Below are 8,281 nucleotides of genomic sequence, written 5' to 3'. Positions count from 1 at the left end.
GAATGCAATAGAAATAGAAACAAGGATAGCGAACGGGTTACCTACTCCTAAGGGTCAAAGCAAGCCCTTTAATTCAATTCTTTATTCTTACATTAAAATTCTTACATTAAAGAATGAATAAAATCTCCCCAAGTAGGATTCGAACCTACGACCAGTCAGTTAACAGCCGACCGCTCTACCACTGAGCTACTGAGGAACAAGGGGGGATTCGACCTCCTAGAGTTCAACTCCCGCTCTCAACCCATGAACAATATGAGTCCGAAGCTTCTTTCGTAACTCCCATAATTTCTTCGTAGTGGCTCCGTTCCATGCCTCATTTCATAGGGAAGCCCAAAGTGGCTCTATTTCATTCTATTTCACTTCCTAGCACTTCCTATCATTTAATATCCATCCCTTTGGTCTTATTGACATAAGAGATGTCATTTATAGTCTATCTCTTTCTATATATGGAAAGTCAAGAAATTCTCATCGAAACATCGAGAAATTGTGCATATAGAAAACTCTAAAGAAAGAAAAAAAGGAGACCCATGCCATGATTTTCAAATCTTTTCTATTTAGTAGTCTAAGTTTCTCGATGAGGATAATTAATTCGGTCGTTGTGGTCGGACTCTATTATGGATTTCTGACTACATTCTCCATAGGTCCCTCTTAGATCTTCTTTCTCCAATCTTGGATTAGGGAAGAAGGAGATATTCGCGACTACTGGCGATTTCATTATGGGGCAGCTCATGATCTTCATATCGATCTATTATCCACCTCTGTATCTATTCTTTCTTAGCTAAACAGGTGGAAGATCTATCCAATTTGGTTATATTATATCATGGACTCGAAAAACGGATCTGAATTTGACTGAAATGCACGATCTTCACAGGTATCACTTTTCACGATACCTAAAAGGTGGAATAGCGATTTTCGAACCATTTCCTATAAGAGAATGGTTTCCATTACTTTGAGAAATGGATTCTTATATCAAACTATAGCTATTGCATTAAAGAAGAAAAGAAACTAATAGAAGTCGAAGACGCGGAATGATAGTGAATAGAGAGAAAGATTCTTCTGATTTTCTTGTTTCTATCTACTAGACGCCGTAGAGAATTGAGAATTTTCATGTCTTTCAATTCTCGTACTCGTAATTGGAAAGTTATGGAAGGAGACCCATCATTTTGCAATGAAAACAACATATAAAACTCTGGACAATTTCGAAATCAGGCCAAGCGTCTTAATACATATGCAAAAAAATTCATTATTGGCCCACCATTGATTAGAAGATTTAGCTTGTATGAATCGCTATTGGTTTGATACGAATAATGACAATCGTTTCAGTATGTTAAGGATACAGATGTATCCACAATTCATTTAGAGTTACTTAATAGTCTATTTCTTATACCATATCTCTATCCCGTGAAATTCTCGAGCCAAAAGATGGATGCATATGCTGTGTTTCATTTTGCTAAATGATATCAATTAAATGGTGTATCAATTCCATAAATTGCATATAGCAATAAATAAATCAGCAAAATTCTTTCTAATATTTTAGATAGAAGAAACATTTCTTCTATCTAAAATATTAGAAAGAATGTACCCTTCTATCCAAATCCAATTTGCATCGATAAAATAAATCCAAATTCCAGTAGTAGATGAATAATTGCAAATTTGTGTGTGTACGAGATTAGAATAACTTCAAAATAACTGACATAATTTTGTATTTTTCCTGATCAGAAAAATACATGAAAAAGAAAGGAGGTAGAAAAATTTTTGGATTTATGGTTAAAGAAGAAAAAGAAGAAAACAGGGGTTCTGTTGAATTTCAAGTATTCAGTTTCACCAATAAGATACGGAGACTTGCTTCACATTTGGAATTACACAAAAAAGATTTTTCATCGGAAAGAGGTCTACGAAGACTTTTGGGAAAACGTCGACGTTTGCTGGCTTATTTGGCAAAGAAAAATAGAGTACGTTATAAGAAATTAATCGGTCAGTTGAATATTCGGGAGCAGTAATTTAATCGTTCAAATTTTTTTCTTGTTTTATTATTTTTTTAGTAGTCTTATAGTAGTCTTAGATTTTTCATTTTGATGAGCCTCGCTTTGAGGAATTCATGGAATAATCCATTTTCATGGAATAATGAATTAAGGAAGAAAGGATATGAGTCTACCGCTTACAAGAAAAGATCTCATGATAGTCAATATGGGCCCTCAACACCCATCAATGCATGGTGTTCTTCGACTGATCGTTACTCTCGATGGTGAGGATGTTATTGATTGTGAACCCATATTAGGGTATTTACACAGAGGAATGGAAAAAATCGCGGAAAACCGAACTATTATACAATACTTACCTTATGTAACAAGGTGGGATTATTTAGCTACTATGTTTACAGAAGCAATAACAGTAAATGCACCAGAATTCTTGGAGAATATTCAAATACCACAAAGAGCCAGCTATATTAGGGTAATTATGTTAGAATTAAGCCGGATAGCTTCTCACTTGCTATGGCTTGGACCTTTTATGGCGGATCTCGGCGCACAGACTCCTTTTTTCTATATTTTTAGAGAGAGAGAATTAATATATGATCTATTTGAAGCTGCTACAGGTATGCGAATGATGCACAATTACTTTCGCATCGGAGGAGTAGCCGCCGATCTACCTTATGGATGGATCGATAAATGTTTAGATTTCTGTGATTATTTTTTACGCGGAGTTGTTGAATATCAACAACTTATTACACAGAATCCAATTTTTTTAGAGCGAGTTGAAGGAGTAGGTTTTATTAGCGGAGAAGAAGCAGTAAATTGGGGCTTATCGGGACCGATGTTACGAGCTTCTGGAATACAATGGGATCTTCGTAAAGTAGATCCTTATGAGTCTTACAACCAATTTGATTGGAAAGTCCAATGGCAAAAAGAAGGGGATTCGTTAGCTCGCTATTTAGTACGAATTGGTGAAATGAGGGAATCCATCAAAATAATTCAACAAGCTGTAGAAAAAATTCCTGGAGGACCTTATGAAAATTTAGAAGTCCGACGCTTTAAGAAAGAAAATAATTCTGAATGGAATGATTTTGAGTATAAATTTCTTGGTAAAAAACCTTCGCCCAATTTTGAATTGTCAAGACAAGAGCTTTATGTAAGAGTAGAAGCCCCAAAAGGTGAATTAGGGATTTATCTAGTAGGAGATGATAGCCTTTTCCCCTGGAGATGGAAAATCCGTCCACCCGGGTTTATTAATTTGCAAATTCTTCCTCAGCTAGTTAAAAAAATGAAATTGGCTGATATCATGACGATATTAGGTAGTATAGATATCATTATGGGGGAAGTTGATCGTTGAAATGATAATAGATAGGGTAGAGGTAGAAACTATCAATTCTTTTTCGAAATTGGAATTATTAAAAGAAGTCTATGGACTGATATCGATTCTACCCATTTTGACCCTCCTTTTGGGAATAACAATAGAGGTACTCGTAATTGTGTGGTTAGAAAGAGAAATATCTGCGTCGATACAACAACGTATTGGTCCTGAATATGCTGGCCCCCTGGGCCTGCTTCAAGCTATAGCAGATGGGACTAAGCTACTTTTTAAAGAAGATATTCTGCCATCCCGAGGAGATATTTCTTTATTTAGCATTGGACCCTCTATAGCAGTCATATCAGTTTTATTAAGTTTTTTAGTTATCCCTTTGGGATATCATTTTGTTTTAGCCGATCTTAGTATTGGTGTTTTTTTATGGATTGCCATTTCAAGTATAGCTCCTATTGGTCTTCTTATGGCAGGATATAGCTCAAATAATAAATATTCTTTTTCAGGCGGTCTACGAGCTGCTGCTCAATCCATTAGTTATGAAATACCATTAACTTTTTGTGTGCTAGCAATATCTCTACGTGTGATTCGTTAAAATAGATCTTTTTCCTATAAAATCCATTAACTATTTATATTCCTTTTCTTATTTAGTATTTGGGTTGGTAAGTTAAACTAGATAGCTATATGAGTGAAACAAAACAGCTTATAAATTTGTAGTAAAAAGAAAAAATCTCATTTCCTACGTACAAGAAAAAAGTGGAAGTAAACATAAGCAGTGTAAACTCTTTATCCCAAGGTTGATATTTTTTAATTAGTCATCATATCTTGAAGCGGCCAAGAATAAAGGATTCACGATATGGAATTCCATTACTAGAATACTCCTAGTTATTACTATAACTTAATAATCCATAAGAAGAATCCACCAAAAGTTAGTGAAGGGTTAGGAACACTAAAGTACATAAAGGATTAGTAATGGAAAATCTAAAACATTAGAGATTTTTGCCCATAAAAGGAATCATAATAAGGACTTGCAATTTGTAGAAATTATCAAGTAGTACTTTCTTCGGATTCCGATCCAGAGTATGTTCCCATTCACTTGTTAAGGAAATGGCTATCAAGAACGAATTAACCCTTTATCCATTTTTTCTTTTTAAATACCCCCTCCCTGGGGAAAGAAGAATAGTAAAAAAGATATGGAGTGCACTAGAAAAAATTTTCATTATTTCCTTCCTCTATCCATATTCATGCAGAATTGCTCATGAACTAATACCCAACTCTTTCCATTTATTAATTGAATTCCTATAACAAGTAACAAGTGTTTTATTCCAAGATTAAGTTATTACTGAACAAAGAAAAATTTTCATTATATTATAAAGGATGAGATCAATTCGGAAGCGCTTTTTCTTATTCTAGCAGACGGAATTCCTTTGGTCTAATTTAGGACTTTCAAATCTATTTTATTTTATCTAATTCTATCTACGCCCCCGGGGCTAGGAACAAAACAGTCCTTTCCTTTTTCTGATCATAGAGAAGCCGTATGAAGCTAAGGTTTCATGTACGGTTTTGAAATAGCGGTGGGAACTGTGATGTTATCACCGACTATGATTATCTAACAGTTCAAGTACAGTTGATATAGTTGAAGCACAGTCAAAATACGGTTTTTTTGGATGGAATATTTGGCGTCAGCCTATAGGTTTTCTGGTTTTTTTAATTTCTTCTTTGGCAGAATGTGAAAGATTACCCTTTGATTTACCAGAAGCGGAGGAAGAATTAGTAGCAGGTTACCAAACTGAATATTCCGGTATCAAATATGGTTTATTTTATCTTGTTTCTTACCTAAATTTATTAGTTTCTTCTTTATTTGTAACAGTTCTCTACTTGGGCGGGTGGAATTTATCTATTCCCTATATATCCTTTTTTGATTTTTTCCAAATGAATAAAGCAGTTGGAATTTTGGAAATGACAATGGGTATATTTATTACATTAACTAAAGCTTATTTATTTCTCTTCATTTCTATCACAATAAGATGGACTTTACCGAGGATGAGAATGGATCAGTTATTAAATCTTGGATGGAAATTTCTTTTACCTATTTCCCTGGGCAATCTCTTATTAACAACCTCTTCTCAACTTGTTTCACTATAAATAAGATAATACAATAATAGTAAGAATATTTTCAACACAAAAGCTCTCTCAAACAAGAGAAAGAAACATATCTTTTTCATAGATATTTAGAATGAATATGTTCCCTATGGTAACTGGGTTCATGAGTTATGGTCAACAAACAATACGTGCTACAAGGTACATAGGTCAAAGTTTCATAACTACCTTATCCCACACAAATCGTTTACCTATAACGATTCACTACCCTTATGAAAAATCAATTACACCAGAGCGTTTCCGAGGGCGAATCCACTTTGAATTTGATAAATGTATTGCTTGTGAAGTATGTGTTCGCGTATGTCCGATAGATTTACCCGTTGTGGATTGGAGATTTGAAAAGGATATTAAAAGAAAACAATTGCTTAATTATAGTATTGATTTCGGAGTTTGTATATTTTGTGGCAATTGTGTTGAGTACTGTCCAACAAGCTGTTTATCAATGACTGAAGAATATGAACTTTCTACCTATGATCGTCATGAATTGAATTACAATCAAATTGCTTTAAGTCGGTTACCAATCTCCATAATGGGAGATTACACAATTCAAACAATTAGGAATTCGTCTGAAAGTAAAATAAACAAAGAAAAATCTTCGAATTCAAGAACGATTACTGATTACTAAACTTTGATTTTGTCTTTCTGTTATAAAAATCTAATAATTCTTTATTAAACTTTAAAATTAAACTATAAAGAAAAACGAAAAACTACTGCTTATTGGAAATTATTTCTTATTTTAAATCAGACTAGATTTTCGTGATATAATATAATTTATAACTATAAGTTTATACACAAAAAAATACCCTAATCCTTTTTTCCTTCCTTGAATCCTTTAGTTTTAGTCAGTTCATGAAAAATTTTATACTATTAATTTCTTTTTATCCATAATGGATTTACCTGGACCAATACATGAGATTCTTATGCTATTTGGGGGATTTGTTCTTCTACTAGGGGGTCTAGGAGTAGTATTACTTACCAACCCCATTTATTCTGCCTTTTCGCTGGGATTAGTTCTTGTTTGTATATCCTTATTCTATTTTTTATTAAATTCCTACTTTGTAGCTGTCGCACAACTTCTTATTTATGTGGGAGCCATAAATGTCTTGATCATATTCGCTGTAATGTTCGTAAATGGCTCAGAATGGTCTAAAGATAAGAATTATTGGACTATTGGAGATGGGTTCACTTCACTCGTTTGTATAACTATTGTTTTTTCACTAATGACTACTATCCCAGATACGTCGTGGTATGGAATTCTTTGGACTACAAGATCAAACCAAATAGTAGAACAGGGTCTCATAAATAATGTTCAACAAATTGGAATTCATTTAGCAACCGATTTTTATCTTCCGTTTGAACTCATTTCCATAATTCTTCTAGTTTCTTTAATAGGTGCAATTACTATGGCTCGGCAATAAGAAAACTTAGAAAAAGTACAAATTATAAGAATTGCAAATCTAAAATAAATAACTAAAGAATCACAATTTTGATTTAGTAAAATCCATCTACTGCCAACAAATACCTCCTTTTTTTTTTTTTTTTTTTTCTTTTGTTGTGTAATTGTTCTATTGTAATTAATTGAATCGGTTCAATTCTTGCCCTCATATTGAAATGAATCGAGATTGATAAGGAGTTAGTTAATGATGTTTGAGCATGTACTTTTTTTGAGTGTCTATTTATTTTCGATTGGTATCTATGGATTGATCACAAGCCGAAACATGGTTAGAGCTCTAATATGTCTTGAACTTATACTGAATTCAATTAATCTAAATCTCGTAACATTTTCTGATCTATTTGATAGTCGCCAATTAAAAGGAGATATTTTCGCAATTTTTGTTATAGCCCTTGCAGCTGCTGAAGCCGCTATTGGACTATCCATTCTTTCTTCCATCCATCGTAATAGGAAATCCACTCGTATCAATCAATCTAATTTATTGAATAATTAGACTTTTGAATAATTAGACATAGAATCCTCTAAACAAAGGCGCACATATTAAAATAAATAGAAATCAATACTATTTTCTTAGTATTATTTGAGAATATCCATTTTTTTTAGTAGATTATTGCATAGTATTCTTTTTCACTTAAATGAATTTTTGTATTTGTAATTCATTGATATTGCAATTTGAATATTGCAATAATTTATATTGAAAAGACGATAGCCAATTTATTGGCTAATTCGAATTCGTCTGTACAATTCGTAAAATTCTTTCTTATTTCTTATTTATTGTTGAAATCCAAAATTAAAGTCTCTTGGCTCTCTTCACGCTTTCTCACAAACAGATTAAAAAATAGATTTTTTTTTTTGAAGTTTGGATAAACCATTGCTTCGTCTGGTGTCTACAATACATATGACTCATTATAGTACTAATTTCATTTTTACCAGATCGAAAAATTTTATGTTGAAAAGAAAAATTTATAGATCCAATGTCACATTCCGTAAAAATTTACGATACATGTATAGGATGCACTCAATGTGTACGAGCTTGTCCAACAGATGTATTAGAAATGATACCCTGGGATGGATGTAAAGCCAAGCAAATTGCTTCCGCGCCGAGAACCGAAGATTGTGTGGGTTGTAAGAGATGTGAATCTGCCTGCCCGACAGATTTTTTAAGTGTCCGCGTTTATTTAGGGCCTGAAACAACACGTAGCATGGCTCTATCTTATTGATACGTTACAAAAAACTTCACTCGAATCGTCTGATTCCTCTTTACCGAAGAAGCCTGTGCTCGAAATAATCGAGCACGGGCTTTTCTGGTCAAAACGTATCTTGTCTTTATCACTTTATCATGAGTTATTTTCCTTGGTTAACAATACTTGT

Source organism: Triticum urartu, unplaced genomic scaffold (assembly GCF_056163025.1).
Source record: "Triticum urartu cultivar PI428250 unplaced genomic scaffold, HENAU_Tu73 scaffold220, whole genome shotgun sequence".
Taxonomy (NCBI): domain Eukaryota; kingdom Viridiplantae; phylum Streptophyta; class Magnoliopsida; order Poales; family Poaceae; genus Triticum; species Triticum urartu.
Note: the sequence above shows the minus strand (reverse complement) of the source record.